Raw genomic sequence first — 27284 nt, 5'->3', positions numbered from 1 at the left:
ATAAAATGATATGCGAAATTTGTGAGCCAGCAAGAAGAGAAAAACATATATCCGGAAAAAATTATGAATATTAACAAAAATTGAAACAAAACGAACAAGTCAATATATTATCATCAATCATATATATATATATATATATAGGAACTTGAATTTCTAATGTGTTAATCTTTGGAAGACATGAATGACTGATTTATAGAAAAATAAGTTTTTCTTAACGATTTTAATAAAAATAAATGTGTTGACTTGTTCGTTTTGTTTCAATTTTTGTTAATATTCATAATTTTATATATATATATATATATATATATATATATAATATGTTTGAATAATTAATTCTTGCATTAAGAAGAAATACAACCATGCCGATATTGCGGTCCACGAATAGAAATTTCCTAAACATTCCCAAATATAGCTTAGATTCTGATTAGATGATCCAAACTTATCCCAAATTGCGTAAAATATTGCAATACCAATTGGAAATCTTATTTTTATCCGAATTATTAAAAAAAAGAATTTATACAAAATAATGATGTACATATTGTTAATCCGGTCGAGGAGTTCAATACAGAAATGCCCATCGCATCAATGCCTGATTTTTTAAAGTTTGACGAAAATTGAAGAATAAAGAAATTTTGAACCAATTTTTGTTTTAAAAATATAAATTATTTGTAGCAATCTGTAGCAAAATTATCTATTCTTATCTATAAAATTTCTTCTATTTTACAGATTAAATTTATAAAAAGTTATATTGATAGATCAACCAACAATCCAAAAAAAGTATACATAATATTTTAAGAAAAATCTTCAATAAATATTTACCATTATAATTTACAGCAGTAAAAAGTCTGGCGACAGAATGATTTTTAAATCCACGAATACTTACAAAAAAATAAGAGGTAATTTGAGAAAACATTCAATAGAGGCTATGTATTGTGTTTGTAATGTTTGCTATATAAAATTTAAAAAAATTTTTATTTTCTGTATATTTTTTAGATGTTGTAATAAACATTAATATTCAAGGAGAACTTATCAATAAAAAGATATTCCATATAGCTTTAGGAGCAGGCTTTACAAATGCCAGGGATTGGGATGGGCATCGTTCAAGAAATTAATCACATTTTAATGTTAATTTTCCATGTTTTTTGTTTATTATATTACATATATATTTAACTTTGAATAAATATATTATGTATTTATAATATATAAATATATTATATAAATATATTATTTATTTATTATAATTTAATAAAAGAGGTTGAGAAAAAAACTTTGAACAAATGTTGAGCAGAGAAAAAATGGAATCTATAAATCTATAGATTTTCCAATCAGAACCTATCGTTTGTTTGGGAAATCGGGATAGATTCCAATCAGTTCCCAAAAAAATTTCTATCCGGATCGTAACATTATGAATTAATCAGGAGACAAACACGCAGTGGGCTATGATTTTGCGATATCGTTATTTAATTTCTCATTAATGACCGCGACCTCACGGGTAGAAAATCAAGGTGGTCGGCAGAAAAAAATACGACGGATGGACAGAACGTGTCGATGGATAGAAGCGGCAGTAATCAATCGGGTTAATCGATAATTCGCCCGATCGGATAACTTGACAAAAACGGGGTAGTCGAGAAGACGAGGCTTCTTGAGATAAAACACTCGGTGACGGCGTGGAATGCTCTCAGCTCAGCTCCATCGAAGAAAGGGGGGACAGAGATGGAAGAGAAAAAAAAACGAAAGAGAAGGAAAAAAGGCAGAGGAAAAGAAAGAGAGAGAAAGATCGGTCTCTTCGTTATTTAAACCGCCCCTAAGAAAAAGCGGTCTCGCTGGACTGCACCGCCTCCCTTAGGGCGAATTAGCAAATCTAACGTAATAATTAAATTATCGCTGTGCGGACCGCCGAGGCAGTTAAAGGCGTGCATTCCCATACGGATCGTGCTAATGAAGCATCCCGCGCATACGACGGGAATAAATTTGAATTTCCATTACACATCGCGCTAGTAAAGCGAATCTATTTAAGCGAGGATGGCGAAGAAAGGCAGAAGAGGAACAAGAGCAGAGCGCAAAGGCGCGAAAAAAGCTCGAGCAAAGAATTCTAAACGAGATGATTGCGCCGAGCCAAATGTTTAATACACTTAATATAATTTCCGATAATTTACTTTCAGTCAACGTGCGACAGTTGAATGACACGTTCATAAAATTTTCCGTGGTGCAGATGTAATAGTGTCTCTCCCAAGAGGCAACGTTACCCAAACGCGGCGAACGACTTATTGTTTCCTTCGTTCGACAAGGGAACTCGTCCAAGTGTCATCGCTCGTACGCGCGAGTCGTATACACCTGGTTACGACTTGGGCGCATAGAAGCGCGTACGAAGGGTGCGTAATGCACTTCTCCGTACCGCGGAACGTGACCAGACGCGGGGCGTCCTGTGTCGATGAAGTGGAGGCACTGGACTCAGTTGGCTGAGTCAGTCTCTTAGAATGTACATAGTGGCATTGTGCCTGACGTTGGTACGGGAATACGAAATGAGTATACGTGAAAAAAAAAAAAAAAAGCCGCGTCAAAATTGTCGCTTGCGCGAAATTTCGAACATTTTTTCGAGATTTATTAAATATGCTTCAAGAAGAATTACTGTCAAAAAAATTTTTATTTAATATTAAATACAATAAAAAAATATTTTGTTATATTTTTTGCTCGATGTCGGAATGTACATTCTAAAAAAAAGATGAGCGAATTGAATCAATTAGAAATAAAAATTGCCGTAATTTACGTTGATTGTTTCTCTCGTGTGATCTCTCGAGTTGCGATAAGCATGGACCGTTTTCTCTCTTTCGCCATCCTAGACACGGGATAAAAGTGAATTAAATTGCTTTAATTCTCTGAATCGATCGTCTTTGCACCATTCGCACGATTGACTATATACATTTTAATCGCTGCTAAATGATTTAAAATTTCTTTAGTATGAAAAGTTTTTAATATAAAAACATTTTATAATGATAAAATGTATAAACTTCTTTAGTTTGCGTATAAAAAAATGCGGTCTAGACTTTATAAAAAAAAAAAAAAACCGAACGACATATGAGAGATGACATATGATGAACTTCTCTAAAATAATAGATCAATCACAATTTACATTCTTGCCTTCTGAACGAGGCAAGAACACAGACAAATAAGGCAGCCAGAATCGCAGGCTGTCTCAGGGGCATAGTATGGAGGAACAAGTATATGAGCACGAAGAGCAAGATCCGGATATACAAAACCTGCATTAGACCAGTACTCACCTATGCAACGGAGACGAGAGCTGAAACTTCGGGGACGAAGAGGATGATGAAGACAACGAAAATGAAGATACTGAGAACTATCAAGGGGGTTAAGCCTTAGGGATAAAATAAGAAGTAACGATATACGGAGAGTTCGAACTACAAGACGTAGTGAGATGGACGAGAGCGCGACGTCGATTTTGGAGAGATCACGTTGATAGGATGAGCCCAGAACAACTACCAAACTGGGCAAAAACACAAAAACCAAATACCAGACGGGCCATAGAAAGACCACCTAAACGGTGGTACGAAAGTTGGACCTCAGAATCACAGGAGGGAAATGCCAGTGGAACCGACAGGACTTAGTCCTACTACACGAAGAAGAAGAAGAGGGTTAAGGATTTGATCGCGCTATAGAACGACGAGTGATCCCGCGTTCACGATAGTGCGGGTCTCGTGTCGATCTTGGCACTTATCGTGAGCGCCTCGACGTGCAATTCATTTTCGCAATCGGTATCTTGAACTTTCGCACTGGGGACGTTTGCTCGTCGCACGAATAAAAACGGATGAACGAGGACGGCATAGAAATAGCCGCGTTAAGCAACGATGTGGCTTTCCGTATGTGTTTTTGGATTATATATACGTAACATGACTGCGATATGCACAAAGTGTCAGAATCATTTTCGATGACGATGATCTTATGACAGATTATTTTTTTCTGTTTGATTTATGATTTTAAATAACAAATCTGCTGTATATAAACGCGCGAAACCTAATTTGCTAGATTACGCATTACATTTACGTCAGCGCGAGTGCACAATCGTTACGTACGGAGCTCGTGCGAGAGAGCCTGTCGATGCGTATCCGACTGTCCACGTGCCGGGTGTTGCGTGTGACACGCCCAGTGCGTGGCTCGGACACCGCACGCATATACGTGACGCACGGACCGAGATTTATGCCATTGGCTGCGAAGCGTGCACCTCGTCGCGTTTATCGGCGACCGTTTCGATCAAGTGTGCAGTGCAGATTCGAGTGAACGCGCCGCCACTCGACACCATCTCTCGATCGATCGTTCGACGACCGCGAATCAGATCGGCGGTCCTTCACGCCTGTCGATCGCTTTTCAATTGACAGCGTGATCTCGCTGTTCAATGAAATCAAATAAAAATTGATATTTTTTTAAAGAATATAATTGTGACATCAAAACTTTATACACCAATTAACATAAACTTTATACACCAATAACATCTTAATGTTAAATTCAAAAGGAATAAGATATTTAATAATAATTATTGTTATTAATTTTCTGATTTAACATAGGATTATGGAATAAAACTAATTTAACCAAAAGCAATTAAAAAATAATTGCTCAAAAATAATAAATTATTAATTTTTAAATGTTAAATAGTGAAATATAGATCGCTTAGAATGATTTATCATCGATCGACCGAGAAATCAAATCAATTGTACGCAACTGATGAGAAAAGATTGATTGCCATGAAATCCGGTAACATACATTAATAAAAAAAATCCCAGGAGAGAATGAAAGAGAAAAAAAGGCGAAGTTCCGCCAGTCTCTTGGTTCGGCGACGACGAATTTCTTTGTCGTCGTCGTCACTTGCCGGATGCGGCGCCCGCTGCATCTGTAACGAAGGGATGCGCGTCTCCGATAACCGCGTTGCATCGCACCCAACTAGGCGCGCGCGCTGCATAAAATCGCCGGGCGGTTGCATCGGTTGTCGCGCTCGCGATCTCGCCGCTGTTGTGCGCGCGCGTTACTTATCCAGCCCCAGGCATTGAAATGCAATCCCTCGCGCGGATGATTTATACCTCGCCAGTGCCCGCCCGCGGGGCAGGATGTCGCACGTTCCTTCTTTATGTCTCTATCGCTCGTCTCGAAAATATCCTGCAGCGCGCGAGGGGATCAACGAACACGGTTTGACAAGTACGTTTATTCGCGCGACCAACGTCGGTCTTTGCGGATCAAAACGGGCGCCAGTATACCGGAAGCATGGGGGAATACGTAATGTGGTATCTTAAATACACGTTTCATTTCTGGACAACTCGAAAAGACTATAATTTATGCTTGCATTTATTTTATATGCATAAACATATTTCTTAAATATGTTGAAGGTAATATTTTTATATAAATAAAATTTATTTATCAACATACGAAATATATTAATTTAATAAATTAAATAAGACGTCAGCTTCACACATACGTGAAAATATAAATGTTTTCCAAATGTGAAGAAATAAGCTTAATATGGGACCAAAAATCAGAAATTATAGAAATCATAGATCAAAAAAGATCAAATATATCAAAGAAAAAATGTTATTAAATATATACTGTCGATTTCTGGACTACCTAATCGTAAATCACGGTCGGGACAGTATTCGTATTTATAAATTAATAACATTTTTTCTATAGTCGATAAGAAAAAAAACAAGAGCTGGCGAGCATGATCTACGGCCTAAGGATCTTGTATCTCTCTTGAAAGAGAAAAATATCGGGTGAATGATAGAAAAATAAAAGACTTCTTTTATCAAGAAAATAATAAATAATAATCAATGTACGATTGTTAACAAAATATACGCGAAACGTGTAATAAATGACAGCTGTCGAAAATTTATAGCATTAGTACAATATATATCGTATTTATATAGTTATTGTACATTAGTACAATAAATACCGTGAAAATAAGATAGATGAGATAAATATAACATTAAGAAAATAAACGATATTATCTAATATCGTTTAATTTAATATGTAGACGATGATTAATAACGTCTAATATTTAAACGATGATTTAGTGACAAGTATATGTCATCGCGAACTAAGAGAAATAGAATTTATAGAAACCGGATATCAGTAGTATCTTAATCACAGCACGGACAGTTATGCGTAACTCCTGCGTGATATGAACTCACGCGAGTGGTATACGAGGACCACATATCGATGCGTGAACGGCTGACCCTGAAGTGTCTTCACCCTCTTGTTGGCGAGTCTTCTTTATGTTACACGTTACACACGACCGAACGCTCATTCGTGAGACAAATATAGTTTGTGCGTGACCAGGGGCTACAAGTTTCGTATACCACTATTTATATTCATCTAGCAAACTTTATTCTGAACGATCAATCTATCTTCATCCGACTTTTATCCATAACAATAGCTCTGCAGAACATGTCGACAAAAATTAATTTTTACAAAAATTATTTTCTACATGTAAGCGTGCGATCATTATTATTTTTCAGGATGTATTGTACGTGTCGCGTTGTCACGTTATTGTCGAGTGCGTCTTGTCGTTATGTCCTCGGGTTTGATTATTTGTATTTATTATACCGTGTGCGACAGTGAGAGAAAGCGATCGGCTTAGAAAATAACAGACGCGACCGTTCGAATAACAAAATCCGAGTAAAGTTTAGCTGTCGCTTAGCGATTGGCCCGAGCCTGACGGGAAGGGATAAAATTAGGAGCGGTATAAGTACCGGCGATTTTGAGTAACGAACACATTGTTGAGAACATCATCTTCGGAGCGTTTCATCGAGATACAAGCACGCATTCTCTCACGAACCGGCAGAAGATCTTTAATATCGAGGCGGCAGGAAGGAAGATAGAATAGAAACGGGACTTGGACAGCGAAGACGTTTTCGACTCGCAATAAATACATATATATATATATATATATCTTCCGAACCTGACTTCTTTTCCTGATTCAACTAAATTCATCCGGCCTTCTCCTGCATTCCTACATTTCAATAATCAATAATTAATTGATCGATTCGATATTCGATAAAAGATACGGCTACAGTTCAGTACAAAAGATACGCCTACATACAAAATATTTTTTTCGAAACATATTTTCATACGACGTTTGCTCTTATATCGAGGAATTGAAAAGCGCGCCCATGTTTATTTCTCTTTATTTACTCGAAAATTTTTCGTTTGTTTGCAACAAAAATTTGTTTACAAGTCAAAATTCGCCAACGTTAATCAGACGTGATGAAGTCGGAAATCTTTCGGAGCAGAAACGTCGACCGACACTGCGCCAACTTGACCTGATGTGAACGCGCGTTCCCGAGTGTTAAAAACCGATCCTAAACACACTACTCGACAATGGTCCATAATCATTTCTTTTCGACCGCCGCTGCAACGAATGCGGGCAGGTGCGCAGCACAGCTTCCTCCTCGGGGCTATAAAATCTGGACTGTTCGACAATCATAAGAGTAAAGATAAGATAGAAACACGGACGATCTCCGTGTTTAGGACACCGAAGAATCAATTTGAGCTTTAAGGGTTTATTGCGGGCAGATTGCGGGCCGATAAACTTGGGGAAAAGTGTACCTTTCTTAAAAGAATGCCGAATGCAATTTAGAATAATAAATCGTATATTTGATCTTGCATAAAAGGATCTCGCCGACAGTACAGGATGCAACTTTATCGAAACGAATAAACTGACGTCCCGTTGACGTAAGTCCGCATCGTGTTTGGTGAACCTGCTAACGGATCTCGAATTCGCTCACGAGAACGTATCACGGGGGAAGAAAGAAATCGTGGGGGCAGAGAGGCATTGTCATTTGCTCCGCCGGTGCCTGGTATAAGAGAGTCCGATATATATATGTAGCGCGGACTCGCGTCACGTCTGGAGAACCCGTAGTTAGGACTTAGAAGCCCACACGGTAGCGAACATTGTTATTCAAATCAGCTATTGTCTCCGAGACCCGACAGATGCTAATTTTTAAGTCCCGGCTTATTACGCTCACGGGCGTTCCCGCAGTGCGTTCGGATGTAGAGCGACGGACTCCGCGTTGCAATCCGCTCGCTTTAGGACGACGCCCTAAGTTTCTCCGCGCATTTATCCCACTGATATCGGCGCGATCCCGCCCGCTCGCGCTCGATCTTAACCAGAAACAAAGGAACCGTCGTCTTCGTCTATGACGTGTTTAAACCGCTTTCTCTCCGAGTTTAGCCGGCGAATTCCCGACCGGCTATTAACTCGATGCTAGCGAGCTCCCTCCGACGTAGATCTCGTTTCGATCCCTCACGGCACGCTAAGTGCAATCTGATATTTTAGCACTAGAACGCTAACACGGAATGATTGCCAATTAGGACTAATGGTTTGACGTATAACGCCGGAAGATTATATGGTCGAGTTTACAAATAAAACGCGACAAATTGATTTCGGAGCAGTTTAACATTAGTAAATCCGTGGACTTCAACAAGAAATATATATATTTATTTAAAAAAATAAAATAAGACGTCAGTTTCATACTTAATATGGGACCAGAGACCAAACAGAAATCATACCACTTATCAGAAACAAATTATGTCATTAAATTATAAAATGTATGTGCATATGTAAATATTAAATTAATATTTTGTATGTTAAATTTCATAAGATAAATTATATAATATATAATTTATCTTATATTTTAAAAAAATATTTTTAAAAAATAAAACGTCTTCACATAGAGTAAATATTATCAAATTGTGGGAGAAGCTGATAACAAAACATGTATATATAGATCTTATTTCATTTTATCCAAGCTCATGCAAAATAGGAGCAGATGGAAATTCATATATATCTTTCACGCACATTCTATAAAAATATATGTAAACTTTTATAAAAGATTAGTAAAAATTATATTCAGTTGATAAAATAATATAATAAAAATATGTATACGAATTTTAAAATATGTATAGTTATGTATTATATATGTATATGTAACATGATATGTAATAAATAACAAATATCCATTTGTAAAACTTATCGCAATTAATAATTTCAAATAATGTACCGATAAAAAAATATCCCATTAAATATATATTCTTGCAGCATGTTAAGAATATCTAATAAGAATATCTTTTTAGAAGATTTTCCTCTTAAATTAAGAGGATCCTTTTGGCACCTATTTTAGTACAAGATATTCTAAAGATAAGTCGCATATACTTAAGATAAGAATACAATTTTTTCGGTGTATTATTACACATTAGTTTATAATTAATAACATTATTATCAGACCAGAAACAAATCAAACGTCTTCACATATGTGTAATAATATACATGTTTTGTTATCAAATTGTGGGAACAGCTTCTCCCACAATTTGATAATATTTAGAAGATTAGAAATCGTAGACCAAAAAAATAAGCCATACATCAGAGACAGAATGTTATTAATTTATAAAGAACGCATTCGATATATATGTAGCTTGCTGATAGCCGGAGCTGTTTGCTCACCGACATTTCTGCCGCGTTATATATAAAATTACGTTGTCACACATTAGTTCTCTTTAATGAGTATGAGTAAAGCTATATGAATATAAAATTTCGAAAATTTTAATGAATTAACTTCTCTATTAATTAATGCATCGTTGTGTCATGTCAAGGCTGTCGTGAGATGTTTGTTAAGATTTTAATTCCTCGCGATAACCGCAATGAATGCAACCGGCAATGATGACCCCGCTCATTCTTAAAGAATAGCGCGCATTTTCGCTTCGCTTTGCCGAGCAACGAGAGAGCGAGCGGCGGGTCTCTCGATCTCGATGGCTGCAAAACGGTTTCAAGGTTTCCCCTAGGAGCTTTCCGCGCGCGAGGTAACGAGGGCGCGATGCGCGTCTCCGCGGGGCACAGGTAGGTCAAAACACTTGCACAAGAACGGTATCCCCATTCACCGCTGCGGCCCATTCGCTACGACACGTCCGGAGGAAAGGAAAAGCGTGGATCTCGCAAGGCAGAGGTGCATCGCTCTTGTCGGAGGTGGTAAACGAGCTCTCGAGAGTCGGGAGAGTGAAATGAAATCGTTGGAAAAGAGAAGAGAAGAAGATGATATACGTACGTACCTACACGCGGATATATATATATATATATATACGCACATACACGAGACGAAGAGAAGGATTGCCGGATTCGCCTCGTTGGTCGTCGCCTGACGCAAGGACCCACGCTCGCATTGTGTTTCGCGTCCGACTCCAACTTGTCGCTCTCTTTCCCGCTCATTCGCTCTTCCGTTCGGCGAACGATCGGGCGAGCGGTATACATTGTATTAGGTGGGTAGAAGAGACGCGTATGAGTCACCTGGAGCGCACGCGAGTGAGATTTTCTTGCACGCGGAGAGTCGACGCCCTAACCCACATAAATCCGTGGCATTAGCCGGCCAGGAAAGGCCTTTTCTCATATGTGTCGGCATCGAATGAGCGCGGCTAAACCGCGCATAATGTAACGCCTCCTCGTTCGTGCATCATCGATGCTGAATGACTTAATAAAAGAATCCCGATTACGCCAGATGAGATTCCATCCGCCGCGGGCGAACAAAAGGGCGACGGACAAGCCTCCCACCGTAGCCTCACTCGCGTGATCGAAGGCGTTGCGCGTTCGCTTTCGATATCGGTCGAAGATATCCGCGGCGGGTGCACGAGGATCGTTCTGCAAGTCGGCGAACGCGCGAATCCTATATGCGATGATCCCGGTTCGTAGAAAGTTTGTGCACATTAAGAGCGCGATACCCGACCGGAGAGGATTGTCTCGGCAGAAGATGAGAATTCCTATTTTATAAGTTTGAATAAGGGTGAAAGGCGACGACCGAATTTTTTTGCCTACTCGTTCGATCTACGTCGCGAGGTAATGCTCGACTTTTAGACGAGCGTGGGTTGCATCGCTTGTTGCGGTGTGTGATCGATCCATTAACGTGATAGAACACTATTGAAATCCTCGGATTGAAAGCATAATAAAATATTTCTTCGGGTAACATTCCCTAATAGAATGTTATTTTATAAGAAAACAAAGTGCTAAGTAAATTGTAAGGTCTTCGAGAGACATTGCGGATGATAAATTAACAATTTACTAATAGAGATTTATTGATAGAGAATAGCAATAATTCTCTTCAAAGTAAAAAAGCTAATCGCTTTCTTAATCAGCTGATCGCGTTCTTGCAAAGAGAAACCAAAAAAGGGAGGTGGCTCTATAATATTATTATTTCCCATAACGTGACTTAATAGCTTATTAAAATATACATATAAATATACGATTAAAAATATATATATATATTATATTATATTAATATACCTATTAGTAATGGCAAAATAAAGATAATTCAAAAATGATGCGATAATAATCGAAATCGTTAATGCTGCTTATTACATTTCTACAATTCATTAATTGCTCGTCAGATGCTCGGTAAATCACGTCGATTACAAATGAAGCAGATACTCGCTCGAGACATGTTTATTCACGCACGTTTCTTCCCGCTGCGAGAACCATCTGCGAGCGATGCTATATTGCTTAGTAATAGTCGGAAGAAGACGACGTACGGCAAAGGAGAGTAAAATAGAGAAGAGAAAGAAGAAAACGGAGAAGATCCTTATAGGAAGAATAAAAGAAAAGGCGAGGGGGCGAAGAAGGCGTCGGAACGGTCGCCCGCAGTGCCGCTGACTATTTATCATAAGATCGATCGGTATCTCGAAACGATACCGGTCCGATCGGCGTCGTATCGATTCTTCTAAGGGCTTCAATTAACGTTATTAAAGCACCATTAATCTCCAGATCGACACGACATGCGGCATGCACGGCATCCCGATCCGACCTCCTACGATTCTTTCCTCGCGTTCGATCCCGCAGGAGGATTCACCGATATATAGATCGATCCGAGCTCTCGATCCATTTATTCTACAATCCCCTATTGTGTCCAGGGTACGTCGAGTCAATGATCACGTTGAATTGTAAGCATATATTTCTAAATATAAATATTGAAATTATTCAACCATCTATTTTTAAACTATAAATTTTGCTTGTGATTAATATGAACAAAAAAAATAAATTAAATAAAGAAATTTATATATTATAAAACTTTATTATTTAATTTTATATATTGTACTACGATATCGCCCGGCAACCTCTAGGGGAATCTGGAATAAACTTGAATTGAAATTGAATTGAATACTACGAAGTATGTAAAGAGATATATTAAATTTTATTACACAAATATTTTATTTTACTGTTACGAAAAACAGTGAAGATGTTTATTCAGAGACTTTATTAAGAAATATAAATTTTTTTGCAAGAAGATGAGAGAGACCAAAGAGTCCAAATACCCTTGTCACTAGCGCAACCGTCACGCTTGGCTTTCTGTCAAATTGCATCCGTCAGAACTGACGGACATTATTTCTCGAAGTTTCTTCTCTTTTTTTAGGCAAGAACTATCGTTACGCGAATGCCGTAATGCCATACAAGTGCCTTGAATAATTGCCGCATACCAGATACATAACACGCGAGGGGAAAAAGTATAAAGCGCTTCTTTGAGACGATATGATTTACGCACCGCACTAGGAGAAGCCATCGCTCGTCAAGCTTTCACGGTATGAAAGCTTTACGATAGGTCGCGGCTCTAAGTATGCGCAGGTACTCTTGTTAGCTAGCAATTAGAAGCATCGGCAGCGCAAGAGCGTTTGCAAAATCGCGTTTCATCGTGATTAAAGTCCAAACATCTGTCGAACGTATTTGTGTAACTGTGGGGAAAAAATATGAAAAGGGAATATCTCATAAATTCCAGAACCACGAAAACCAATATAACGTTATATTTTATAGGACCTTAATAAAAATCCCTATAAGTTGTGAACAACTTAATGTGTGATTAATTTAAAATTTGTGTCACAAAAATTGTCTGGTAATTTGTCTTTGGTCACAATATGTTCGAATTGCTATCTCGGGGATTCATCGAATCACAATGCAAATAAGCGCAAAGCTGTTAACGCCCCTTCACAATCGCGAAGTCGCTCCTCGATATTTCCCATGTGTAAAGTCCGCCTTAATGTATAAACTTTTATACGAAAATTAACTGTAAAAAAGTATCTTGTATAATTATAAAACTATCATTTTGACATTCCAAATACATCTACAGACCCTGGAAAACAATTTTAATTGATTTTAAACATTAAAATATAATAAAAAATATATTAAGTCTTTGCATTTTCCTTTATTGTTAGTAAAACGAATCCGAGCTCTCTCCAATCGTCCTGGTTGCCGGAAGAGTTGCGTACATAGGATCAGGAGAGGGGGATTGAGAGGCTGCGTTTCCGGCGACAGAATCGACAAGGACAATCCGGGACCTCGCGCCAGATGCATCCTTCGCTGCACAAGCTAGCTAGGTTTCTTCTTTTACGTGCTACGACCGCTCGTCCGCTGGAAACGGAAATTCGCGGCTCGCAGCACACAAATATACTCCGTGCGACCTGTCGCGATGCGATGCACTCTTAACAATATGGTTAAGCCACGGTTTTCGTAATGTACGGAAAAGAGGACGCGGAGATAGATAGGTTGGAGATCGGTTTGTTGCGGTCGAGGAACTCGATTACCCTTTGATTCATCGGAAATGTAATTATCCACTTTAAAAGCCGATGCCGCAATTGATGAATGATCAACAGATGTATACAGATAAAAATAACGAGCAACTAAATTATGTATATTATATATGTATAACAAGATGTAGAAAATTTTGAAAGTATCAACTATATAATATAATTATAATATAATAATTATATATAATTGATATATTTAAGTTTTGCTACACCTTGTTATATATAATTAATATTTATAAATCAATACAAATACATATATTTTAAAAATTTATATATATAATTTTATACAATTATATAATCAATTTAATATTTATAAATAGGGTGTATACTCTCTCTCCCAGGAAAAACCTGGAAAACTTTCTTTCAGGGAATTTTTTCTACCTTGAAAAATCCTGGAATACTCATGGAATTTATTTTAAACTCAGGAAATTTTTTAAAAAATTGCCCCTTTGATTTTATTTTTAAATTTAGCTTTAAAGAATATAAAATTTATTAGGTTTATATAAAATATATTAAAAAATATTTAATATTATATATATACATATAATTATATATTAAAATATTTCGTATATTTATGTTAAAAAATGATGTATAACAAATATAAACTTAATTTAAAATTGTATTAAAAATTTTGAAGTACTTAATTTTTACTTGGAATTTTGAACAAAAGTACACCTAGAAAATCATAGAATTAACGTCACAATCTAACGTAGCTGTGGAGAGGATCCAAGAGTCATGTCATTTAAAAATAGAATTAAATTAAATTAATTGTCTTTATAATTAAAATTTGAAAAATATTAAGTTTATAATATGAAAAAAGGCATAAATCTATATTTTCTCATTGTTAATTGTATTCATTTTATAAATCTTGGTCAAGAGAGAGGGTGCGACAGAAAACGTGATGATAGCCACGTAAAGTTGACGGAAGAAGAGCGGGGAAAAAAGAAAGAGAGCGGCGAAAATGTGCAAGAAGCATATAGAAATTAAATTGCGATCTTAAATTTAGGTAGAGCTAATACCATATGTCTAACAAAATCATTGGATTGGACATATATAAAGTCTACGTATTGTAAGTACAGCAAAATAACATTAAAAAGTATTAAAATTGTAGTTATCCGCTGCAATTTTTTATTCAATTTTTTTATAGTTTAAAGAATTTTTGATGCAGTTCAATGCATCAAAAAGTTTTAATATCATCTGATAGATTTTTTAAACAAAATTTAATAAAAATAATATTGCACATTTCTAATTATAGCTTAACGATATCTTTTCCAATTAGTAAGCAAATTGCAGGGAAAAGCGTATCACTTAATTTTAAAAAAATATGCCCTTTTGCCATGTCCTTCGTCGGAATTTTCTTGCGATCGCGACACTTGCCACGAAGTAGGGATCGATCGAGAACGAGACAGTGGGGTCGACGTGGAAAGGGTGGCGGAGTCGAGAAAGGGTAGAAAGAGAAGAGAAGAGAAGAGAAGAACGCGGAGAGGATGTCCAAACGGAATCAGGATCGGCATGGGCAGAGAACCGTGCACTAAGCAGCCTCGTCGACATCCTGCCAGAATTGCGACACCGTCAGCTTCGTGGCTCGCGCACGGAAAACACACCGTGCCTCGGGAGCGGAAGCAAATCTTGCGCAATCGGGCCGCCTATTGTCTTGGGATCCTCCGCCACGGGGCCGGCTTCGGCATTAACGTCGACATCTTTAACACGGCGCCGTATCTGCCTGCGCGAACATCTCGTATACTATCTTAAGTCATGCTCGACCTTACCACGAAGCATATCGATAGCATTTCGATGGAACGACTCACAATCGTTCGATTCTTCTCTATGTCTTTGATTTCGCGCGCGTCCCATAGCATTTCGTCATTGATTCTCCCGCGTGAAGTAGTCCTAATGCAAGTAAGTCTAAAGCAATCGGATGTAATTACGTTGAATTGCACGCTGCACTATTATTTTTAGAATTGCCATTGTTATTTTGAAAGGATTCTCTTTTATTTCTCCTAATTACAAGTGTCAAACTAATGTCATTTTTAAGTATATGTATATCCGCAAGTATATAACCGCGTTTTACGGTCTCAATCTATCTTGCAGTTTTCTCGTAATGAAGTGTTCAGGTAATCGTGATTACGGGGGAGCTACTCTACGATTCTGCGTAAGTACGCAATTTTGCGAAGGACGCGTAGGCATAAGGTAATGCTCGCGCGGAACACGATTGCTACACTATTTCCTTCTCGCGCAATTTTACACTTTGCGTGGTGCACATGCGACTGCATGTACATATGTACGTACGCGACGTGGGTCGAGCGTCAGAAAAAGCCGCGCGCATGTGAAATCTATGAATCACCATCTCTTGCGCGCCGGCCGATATATACATAGGTAGTAGGTATACCAAAGTCAAGCAAAATATGTAATAATTCTTAGACGCGTCTCCTCTTCGGGTAACTCCGGCAGAGCGGAACGCGTTTATCGCGCCGCGCTAAAACGCGCTCCCAGCGTGGGAGGATTATGTAAAAGGCCGACCTCGAGAATGTGCACGCGATAGAAGTAAAATAGGTGAAAATAGTTTCAACGGAACTACATATATACGTGCGTAAAATGGCGAAATAATTCTAACAAAGCGCAAACTAACTAACGAAAGCGCCTAATGAGCGATTAGTATTATCCTCACGTGGACCACGTTGCCTTTCTAAACGGATAATCGGCGGTGATTTGTTTCTCTCTTTCTACGATCGCACGAATCCCTGGCGTATTTCCTGGCGATGCGCTTTGGATTTTTTTGCGCCACTTTCTCCAGTCGAAATGTTAGGCCGGCAGCGAGATCTTTTGAAACGTCGTCGTCGCGATTAATTAAACACGACAACAAGCGGTCGCATCAGCGCACTTATCGCGGGTACAAATGGCAAAGGAGGATTAAACCGACGTGCCATATTTTTTTCTTTTAGAACCGCTCCAAGGCAGTCGGGTGGCACGATCATAATCGAGACGAGCTTCATCCGGCAGTGCAGGTTGCTGCAGATACGCAAGGATAAAATATTACGCGAGTGCTAGATTTAGAATACGATAAGGAGATTGTTAATCTCCGGAACGACGCATATGGAAGAGAGAAGACGCATATGTTTGTATAAGCATTACATCGTTGTAAGTGAAATCGTGTTAAAAGTGAATGTCAAATCTCGCCACAGATAGAAACTTACGCAAATAATTGACCTTGAGGTCCTTGATTATTATCCATCATATAATTATAATGCAAAACACACACACACACATATATATATATATATATATATACACAACAGATTCATAACACTCGTATATACACAGGGTGTATTTGATCGAGTTTCAATTTCACGTATCGGGTTCAGATTACACTTTGTATTAATATGTAAAGGGATCACGCTGTGACACTGTCACCCTCCTTATTCATATATATGCGGATGAATGAGCAACGGAATCGCGTAAGGTATCAATGTAACGCACAGAGGAGAGAAGAACTTGACCCTCCCTTCCCTCTCGTGCGCACACACGCATCTACATTAACCTCCCTTACCACGAGATCACGTTGCGGCGAAAAGACGATTCTATTTATGCGCGCAACCGACTCGGACCTGGGGTTAATACGATGATATCATTCACGGGATATACTTACGTACGTAAGTCGATTAGCGCAGGAAAGGCAGGGACGAGTTTTGCGGTCGAAACCGAGCACGGTGGACCCGAAGTATATCTCTCTCTCTCGACGTAAAGAGGGTTCGTCGAGAAACGTGAGGGACAAAACAGGTGAAACTAGTTTTCTAGCTCTTCCTCGAGATATTTAAGCTTCTGATCCGTTGTGAAAAAGTCTATTTCTGATATTATCAGCGTAAGTTGCATACGTATCAAACGAATCAATCTGCGAATAAAACTTTTAGCATTTTGCGCGTTTAAATCTAGTTTAATAGAAAAAAATCATCGAATAAGCGATTCCTTCAACATTCAAGATAATGTTGATCACATAATGCAATAGAAGAAACAGATAATACATTATTTTATATCTCATCCAACATAGAAAAAGAAGAGGAAGAGAAACCGCTCTAAACTCGAATATCGTGGTTCTGGATCAGCTCGAGTCTAGAAAAAAACGAGGACTCTAAACGACGTACGGTACTCGCGAGGTCGGCAATAAAATATATCTCGCTACGTCGTAATTATACTCGGGGAGCCCTAAATATTTTCTCTCCTTCCTCTCTTTCGATCTGTCGGAATGCGGCGCACGAGACCGTTCCTCTTTTCTCCTTCTCCTTCGCTATGTTTGAAAGGTAGCGCGATCGTTCTGTCTTCCCGCGCGTCTTTAGCTATTTTTTTTTCTTTTTTACTCTCCCTTCTGCCTTCCTCTCCGCGCCGCGCTGACTCGTGAATACATCTACGAGTTAACGAATTTCGTGGTGCGCGAACTGGCACCCTTCTAATCCTGACTAACGTCCAGAACGTCGAGAAGGAAGCTGGCGGAATACGCGAGGACGACTAGCGGCTTAAGTCTTAGGGATCCGCAGGATCGGCTCGACCCTGTTTCGCAGATCCCCTGCGTGAAGGGCGCGAGATGCTCTGGGCGACGTCTTTATCGTCTCGCATCTACCTTGTTTCGCTTCCCGTGTGTCAAGGTAACAACTCTAACATTTCATCACGACGTCTCTTTAGATGCACAATTATCTCGCGAGAAAAAAAGCTCATTAAAGGCTTCAAGTTGAAATTAATAAAATATCTTCTCGCAATATCAAGATAAACAAACGTCTGCATTTTACATATTGACTGTTACTTCCATTCTTTATAATTACAATTTTTATAAGAAGATACTTTACTTGGATTTCCCTTAATTACAGATGCCTCAACGAAAAACGCTTTCGTCCGAGTCTTTATTTTTCAATCGATTCATTGATCGAATTTCATGTGGCGATAATTTCACTATGCAGCACATTGTCGTACACTTGAGCTGAAAAAAAGTGTGTACAAGCACGGACTTGCGGAACAATGGTAAAGAAAAAGTGCTGCTCCAAAATAGTCTCAATGGTACTCCAAGTACCATCTACTTGAAAGACACGTGTGTGAATGAAGAAAGTTAACGCGACGCGCTATTATTAGTCTCATTGACAAAGCGTCGCGGAGTCTGGTTAAGGTCTGGGCCGAGAAGAGCTCGTCGGCGTTGAGGGCGTCTCGTCGAAGCGGCGAGACGAGAACGTGCGCCCAAGTACAAAGTTGCTCTCTTTATTTTTCATCCTTTCCTGCTTTACATACACCCCGCGTGGCGACGGCGGGGCCATCGTCCTCCTCGACCGCTGTTGCAATGTTGCAACGATTATTGTGCCTCGGTACCTTCACACGGTAGCAATGCGCGGTAGCAACAAGCAACTTCTTTTGTGCGAGGATGCTGCGCGTCTCGCGCGACGACACAATGGCTCGTTTCAGCGGCGACCGGATTTCGGAGTCCGCGTCGCTGAATGGGCCATTGGAGCGAAGGGCAGACGCACGTTGCCGAAGCCAATGAGGTGGTAGACATCGCGATAATAATGTGCATGGGTGTTAACATATTAGGAGCGATTTCCGTTACATTGTTGACCCGTTCGACCGACGGTGGCTTCCGCCGAGCGGAACGATCTCTCAAGCTCATCATCGCTGCACCGTTCGAAAATCACAACTCGGTTCGAGTTACGTCAACGCCGTGTGTACAAATTATCGCAACATGAAATTCAATGTCAGTGAATAAATTAAGAGATGGAGACCCGATGATATGAATGTTGTTGACAGGTACCTGTCGCTAAGGAAAATCCAAGAATTCTACTTATTACACTATGAAATGAGATTAGTTCAAACGATGTTATATTATATATCCCAGGGTAAGAATAATAATTAATTAACTGAAATATCGCAAGTGTCTTGTTGTAGAAATCTCATTATCCTATAAATGGAATGAAGAATTGAAAAAATGATATTCAATGTAAAATCACGTAAACTGACTTGCTACGAACAATTATTCTAATTCTTCGATCCTTTTTTAATGCGATATATGTCTCACCGCTCAAAATATAAGCAGATCACGATATTGGCATAAGGATGATCGCTTAATTAAACGAATATGTTGGCACGCAGACGCTGACGTGATTGCATTGCGTAATCTTGATTTTGTCGTGCGTAAAACTATTGTCCGGACGGTTCTTTTTCGACGGGCGGATGAGTGCGCGAATTCGAGAATTAAGAACGACTTGTTTGCGGCATTGAACTAAAATTCAAGGTCCAAGGATTCCAACTTCCGCGATCTTCGTCGGCGAATATGTCCTCGACTCTCCGAATTATCCGAATTTCTACGGCGGATCAAAGCGAGAAAGGAAGAGAGACGCGATTTTAAAGACGCCGCCGCGTATTTCGCAACTATTTAATAAATGAACCTCGCATTATCTGTTGACAGTCCTATTATATATTTGCGTACATATAGTATCCGGTGAATACGGAAAGATATGTGTAACGACGAGATGTAGCGGAGAACGGATAACGCAACGAGATTGTTCGCGACCTCTCTAGAGACCTCGGAGTCTCATCTTCTCTCGGATACCAGAAACCATCGACTTTCGGTCGAATCGGCACTCGATCTCTCGTTGATGTACTGTATCGCGCGTACGATCGCGAATACCGACGACGTTTATTAAAAAAGATCGCCGGCCTCGCGGTGTGTATATCCCGGTAATCTTAATAATGGCATCTCGCGGCGCGATTCTCCGCGGTGTAACGTAACGCGCGATATGCCGAGGAGGAAGAATTTTTTTCAGCTCGTATCGGATCATTCCGTATGCAGGCGCATATATGCGCGCGACCGGTCATAAGCGCGCTAAACGCGAATACATATTATAAGAATGATCGCGGCGCGAGCGCATGTCGCAATTAACACTTACGTAACAAGTAATTGAGAAACCGCGCAGCTGCTATCTCGTGGGCAAGATGTATCGAAGGAGGAGGTTTATAATAATTCGGTACCGTCGCGATGATCCACGTATTCGCAGCATCTATGTTTAATTTCCTGACAACCACGTCGCGGCCTCGTTCGAGACTCAACAATCGATCCACGCATTAAAGTTTCCACAAGTCTAGCACGTGTATATATAATCGCGTGTACAGTTTATCTCGCTCCAAGAGATTTATCGTTGCATATACGTCTTCTCGTATCGATGCTGCGTCTTCCCGCTGATAAAAAAAAATGACTTCTCTTTTCTATGTATTCTTTTTCTTCTTGTCCGACACGTTTTATGCAAGTGCGTTTATATGGTAATTCGATAAACGTTTTGTATATGTATTAAAAGGATCTGAGATCGCTAAGAAGGATAAATCGATGACAATCAGAGATACATGAGGCGATTGGCTTTCGAAGGAGAGGACGACGGATAAGATGAAATCTCTTAATGAGAATGAATAAAATTAAAATCGAGAATTAACGAATCGATTTCGTATATAGGTGACAAAATCAGTAACGTCAAGATTATTATTATAAGCCGAAAACTCTCTTACAATGCACTGTACCGAGGAAAGTCTGCGTTAATTATGAAAGCTACGTGTTAAATTTAGTCACGATCGGCGATCGACAGCCGCGCCTCGGACTCCTCGTCCTAATCATAGGCGATTAGACGCGGTGAAGCGTTCACGAGACATGACAAAGAACGAGGTGTCGATTTTTGCCCCTCGCGAGCAATTATTAATCGCACTTAGCACTAATGACGACCGCGCCGCGTTCGTATATATATGCTAATGAAGCGTTCTCCTCTATTTTCCACAGGTATAATATAACATTGAACGCGCCGCAATGTGATTAGCGGTGCGAGCTTCGACGATGAGGCGATTCCTCAGGGCGGCCGCAAGCGGATAAGTGCATAAGGGGAATATCCCTCAATGTCGCGCCACGCCGGGCCGATGAAGACCTCACCTGGACCTCATCTCACGGGGGTGGCCGGGAGCCTTGACCGTGTACCTAAGCCTTAATCCAACGTTTTAGCACGAGCGAATAAGGAGGCATGACTATCTTTCTCTCTCTCAGGCCATTTAAACGAGCGGTCAAAGTGCGACATCCGGTTATGCGTTAACCGGCGTCAAAGCGAAGAAATATTGCGCCGTATGCTTGCCCTTTCATATTTTCATGTATTCTCATTTATTTTCTTGCTCGTAAAAAATTAATAGCGATTCACGGCGTCGTTAGTAGAATGAGTTTTCTATTAGATCGTCTCTCTTAATAACTAGAGAGACAGCATTCTAGCAAATATTATGCTGCATATACGTATATACTTTATTAGTAATTATTTTTGTTATAATTCAATATATACGTTTTTTTTTTGTTCAATATATTAATTAACGCATTTCGATGTGATTTTTAACAACGACGTTTGAAACATACCACGCAAGTCGCGACGAGTAACGAGATGAATAATTAATGGCATTCTCGGTAAAGCGAAACTAGAATAATTGAACGCTTCAAATACCGATTAACTATACGTAAATTTATCGTGTGTTGCAACGTCGCGGCTCGCACGGCTCGCGATATGCGTGAAATTGATTTAAGATTAAGTCACAGACGCGCAGCTATTAACGGCAAAAGAATCATAATTTACAAGAAACTTACTACGCCGCGTACAGTACTATTTAATATTTAATACTTACTTGAAAAACAATGCAAAACCATATTTGATTTAAAACACAAATGCGCATATATGTATGTACGTATGTATGAATAGAAGCTATTTAATATGCACACTATGATAGTAAATAATACTTATTATTATATTTTATCTCTGTTACTCAAATAAAGATTGCGATTTTTAGTTCAAGAGTAGCACATAAAGTCGCATGTAAAGTTAGCGCAAAATTGCCGGAAACTGCATTGCCAAATATCCGCGGCGATGTACATCATTCGTGAGAATAGTTATTAGCAGTGTGACACAAGACGCAATTAAATTGCGCGGACGAGTCCCTGATGTACGTGATGCACGCATCATGCGACGCGTTTCTCTCTCCGTATCTCAGATGCTTCGAGGGTGAATTAATACGCGAGTAAGATGCGACGCGCGCGTATTAAAGATAGAGAGAAAAAGTACGTAATTACGAATAAAAGTTTCAATTAACTCCCGTCTTAACGTAAGCGCGTCCCCGCTCGTGATTCATAGGCTATATAACTGTGCGCATCGTAGTACCAAGCATACGATGCACCGTCGAAGGATAGTGCTCCTTTCACTTTGTTTTCCCGGATGCTTGGTTAGATGTTAACCTCCCTGCCGGAGATGCACATTCTCCCTCCGATATCGCTGCTCTCTAAGGAGTATCACTTAAATTTTTGAGGAATCTTCCACGTTAGATAATCTCAAGAAAATTTTATGAAAATACACAACACCGTATTAGACTTAAAACACCATGATAAAAATTAAAGATTTTCTGCGCTGCAAACATTCTGCGCGCGAATAGGTACTCTAAGATATAAATTAAAACAGAATAATTCAGATTAATTGTCGGGGGACAGTTGTATATAATTGCTGAAGATATGATATGTGATAATATGATCGTTATATGGAACATTTGAACAAGATATATTATAAAAAGATCGAAGAGAATATCTTAATAAGCTGATTGAGTTTCGTGTTCTAATAGCTTCTCTTTCCTAGAATTTGATCGAAACATCGGCTATTAGCTTACAAGCGCAATTCGCTCGTCTTCCAGCATCGCGTCCAGTCGGAGCCGCGCGTGTGACGTTAACGAGCGACGCGACCCGTAATGGGATTACTTTGCGTAAATCACGAAACTAGCCGGTCGGTCTCACCGTGTCGTATACGACGTGTCTTCGACGGCTCGCCCCCTTCCTGCTTTGAGATATGTCGGACGTTTAACCCCGAGGTCCGCGTTATGCTGGAAACACCCGGAATCAGCCGCTCGTCTACTATGCGTTGCATGTCACGCAGGCTCTTGTTCGCGACTTGTTGGCACGCAGGATGTCAAAGTTGCAGTCTAATATCGTGCAACAAAATGTCGACAATTTTTTTTAAATTAGTTGAGTCTATGTGTAATGTAGACTTAAGTCTCTTTCTCTCTCTCTCTAATGATAAATTACATTAATAATACCTAATAGATATTTTATATTATTTCAATGTTATTTGCATTATGATATATACGCATAAAATCAATTTCTTCATTAATTTATAATTTGCACAAGAATGTTTAATATATATTAAAAGTTGATACATGTGTTAAAAAATGTGTAGTTTATTTATTATAATTTTAATTGAAAATAATTTGACATAATTTCAATTTTTTAATTTTCTTTCTAGCATTTTGACAGTAATATAAAAACTGTATAATAACTGAAATAACTTGCACAAAAGATTGTCTTTGAATACATATCGCAGCTCTTCAGTGTGATGTGCATTCGATAATAATTTTACGGATCAAAAACATAGGCCCACACGTAGAGAAAAATAAATTAACGACTTGGCCCTAATTGCACGTTCAGATTTTTACGGGCGACCCTGTCATACGAGAGATGCGTGCGAGATTACAAACACAGTCGAGTGGAAGAGCACGAGAGAAAGAGCGGGGAAGTATATGACGTAGGGCTATAATTACTGCGAGCGTGCCCTCGTGCGCGGTAAAAAAATCGGGATAAAACGGTGCCTCTATTAATTACCTATTACTTAATCGCGCGCTCTTTCTCTTTCCCCCTTCATCGAGCAACGGCACAAAGAACGACGAAGAAGAGGCGTAAAGAATGGAAACACATTCGCTTTTGTCGATAAAAGGACTCACGGTTCAAAGGATTGCGTTCTTCTCCGTGCAAGGTCAATTATACACACTTTTGCCGAAACATTCATTTTGGCAACTTTACAAACAATTGAAATCAATTTCTTTTGTATCGTACGATCTTACGATTACGCAATATTCAATCTTTCCTTCATTTTTTTCTCGGATGCGTTCGACACAGCTTGTCAAATGTCGAAACTTTTTCCCCGAATTAGCCGCAATTGTGTGACTTTACAGATTCGTGAATCGCGCGAGATAGCGATGGCTACGAGACAGTGTAAGAGGAAACAGAGATATTCACAAAGGTTATTTCTTACACGAAAAATGAGAGAAATAAATAATAATATAAGATCAAAACAACAATATTATGATAAAGTATTATGCTAAAATTAACCTACGGCACGAGGCATTATTTAACATTTCTTAAGTTAATTATGCCGATCTGTGAAGTAGTTGATTGCAAGTCAAAATTGATTTCAAGTTAAAAAAATTCATCGAGGCAAAATAAAGGAGAACGATCGCGTAACGTTTCTTTAAAAAATCATCCACGTGTTACATCGCATATATTTGTAACGAACAAAAAAAAAGATGAAATTAATGGTCCAGGCTCCATTTCCAACGCGCCAGTGAATGTCGTTCCTCGCATAAATCGTCGCATTTCAGATATATTTTCCCCCACGAAATGACTCACACAATTTCGGACACAGTGTCAGAGGTATGCGCACACGGTAGCAGACCCACAGATTTAAATAATTGAAGTTTACGATCACGATGTGCCCCGCGATCTTGCGAAATCTTCGCAGAACATGTCCATCGGTGAACAATTTATTATAGCGATAAATCGCGTCGAGGCTCACCTCGATGTTGCAAAATTTCAATTCCACGCTAATTTGATATTCCGACGTATAGGCCGATTTTTCATATTTATTGCCGTCGCACGAAAAGTCATCGAGAGATGACCGCCGATTGACATTTATAATTCGCGCGGCCTTTACATTTAAGGCGCATCACAAAAAAGTAATTTAAAAAAATATGCACAAAAAATATGCATAAAAAATTGCACAATATAAATAATAAAAATGTATAACGTGAACGAATATCACAGTTCACCGGAAACATACCGGGATCAACAAAACGAGTTTCGTCCACGTGGTACGCTCGTTTCCGTCACTACGCGTCGGAGAAAGGAATAATTGTTGCTGCTCGCGCTATACCTGATGTTGATTACACCGCAATAATATCTGACATGCGATTAAGGCGAGAGCCAAGTGGCAACGGGCACTTTGATGATTTTAGAAACTACGTCATCGTTAACGGACTGGCAATCGATCACAACGAGGATCGCAGGACGCGTATCTTCGTTCTGCACACCCGCGATAATCTACGAAACAAAATTCTTTTTCGTCAAGATCCTTTAATATCGCGTGTCTTATTCGTGAAACTGTTTCGTCGTGCACTGCCTTTACGTGGCATATATGTATAATGTTAATTAACTACGTGTCAGCATTTATTTAGATCTAGTCAGCATAAATAAGTTCATTGTCAAAAAGAATTACACGTGTTTCCAATGTTACGAATAAAAAATGATGAGTAGATATATATCGCAATATTCAGTTTATTGTAGAATAGGAAAGGTTGAGATACAACTGATTTAATATAAAGAAATGATCATATAATGTGTAACAAAATTCATTTACTGTAACATCATTTCTCAATTTCATAATAAGACTCATTACGTTTTAGGATTAAAAAAAGTAGAGAGTTTAGAGAGAGTTTAGCACGATTTTATACGTGACGATACCCTGCCCTTAAGAGGGCAAGTCAGAATGGATGTCCCGTTATTGGCCAAATAAAAAAATATATCTTTAGAAACGCATTAGAACATCAAAGAAGCCGGTGTTCGAATTAGAGGGCACCGCGTAGCGCGCCTATGTCCTAACACAAATCCGGATCATTAACGAGATATAATTCAGGGATTATTCAGGTCCTCATTGTGCTAAAAAAAGGGCGTTACCCTGGCTAGGCACCAACGTGACCTGAATATTAATTGTCCACTTTGTACATGAAGCGACTAATAACATTCGCTTACGCAATACGTCGAGGTATCATTCTTAGTATTTCTATTTTTCTTGTGCGCAGATAAGAAATTAATTGACGTTGATAAATAGTATATAATTAATTACTTACGTCACGCCAAAAAAATTGAAGAGTGTAATAATTCAATATTTTTTTATAGACAGATCTAATTCTTTAAAATAAAAAAAATACGATCTCTAAAATTATATCTGATCAAATCTGATCAAATGTGATATATGTATGTTATTCACAGTGATGTATAATTAGAAAAAGGAAGCAAAAATAAATTATTCCACGGGCTCGTCCGGGATTTGAACCCGGGACCTCTCGCACCCGAAGCGAGAATCATACCCCTAGACCAACGAGCCATCTTGACTGGCTCTTTCTTATGGAAATACTAATACAACAGCCACAAAGTTACACTGGTCTAATTAGTGATCTTACAATACGATTATATGAAATATGTGTGATTAGTGTTCCAGTTACTGCACAAGTCCAGTCACGCTCGTGTGCGTTCCGCAATTTATTTCTATCTCGTAAGAAACGGAAACAAATTATATCTACGATTGTACCAAGTATATAAACGAACTTGGCTTTTAAAATTTTAAAATTTAAAATACCTTTGACAGTAATTAGCTTATCACAATATTTAACTATTAAATATTTTATATTGCCATTTTATTTTTTCTTCTTTCGCGATATAATACTTAAAATATTCTTAAAACTATTTTCCCGCCCTCCAATCGTCAATCATTAAGATGATAATTTGATTACGTACCTACCTTACATATGCTTCGTGCTAAATT

The 27284-nt window shown here is 38.9% G+C and overlaps 1 long non-coding RNA gene and 1 other non-coding gene across 2 annotated transcripts in view; both read right to left on the bottom strand.

Annotated features, from left to right (window-relative positions):
- Positions 1–27284, bottom strand: part of LOC114943591 (uncharacterized) — a 424129-nt gene that overhangs the window by 376468 nt on the left and 20377 nt on the right. The window lies entirely within an intron of this gene.
- Positions 26775–26846, bottom strand: TRNAP-CGG (transfer RNA proline (anticodon CGG)). Its single transcript has one exon. It is a non-coding gene; the product is annotated as a tRNA-Pro (tRNA).

The sequence above is a fragment of the Nylanderia fulva genome, unplaced genomic scaffold, assembly GCF_048542155.1.
Source record: "Nylanderia fulva isolate GAGA-0341 unplaced genomic scaffold, ASM4854215v1 Scaffold10, whole genome shotgun sequence".
Lineage (NCBI taxonomy): Eukaryota > Metazoa > Arthropoda > Insecta > Hymenoptera > Formicidae > Nylanderia > Nylanderia fulva.
The sequence above is the reverse complement of the archived record's forward strand: the minus strand, read 5'-3'. Positions and strand labels throughout refer to the sequence as shown.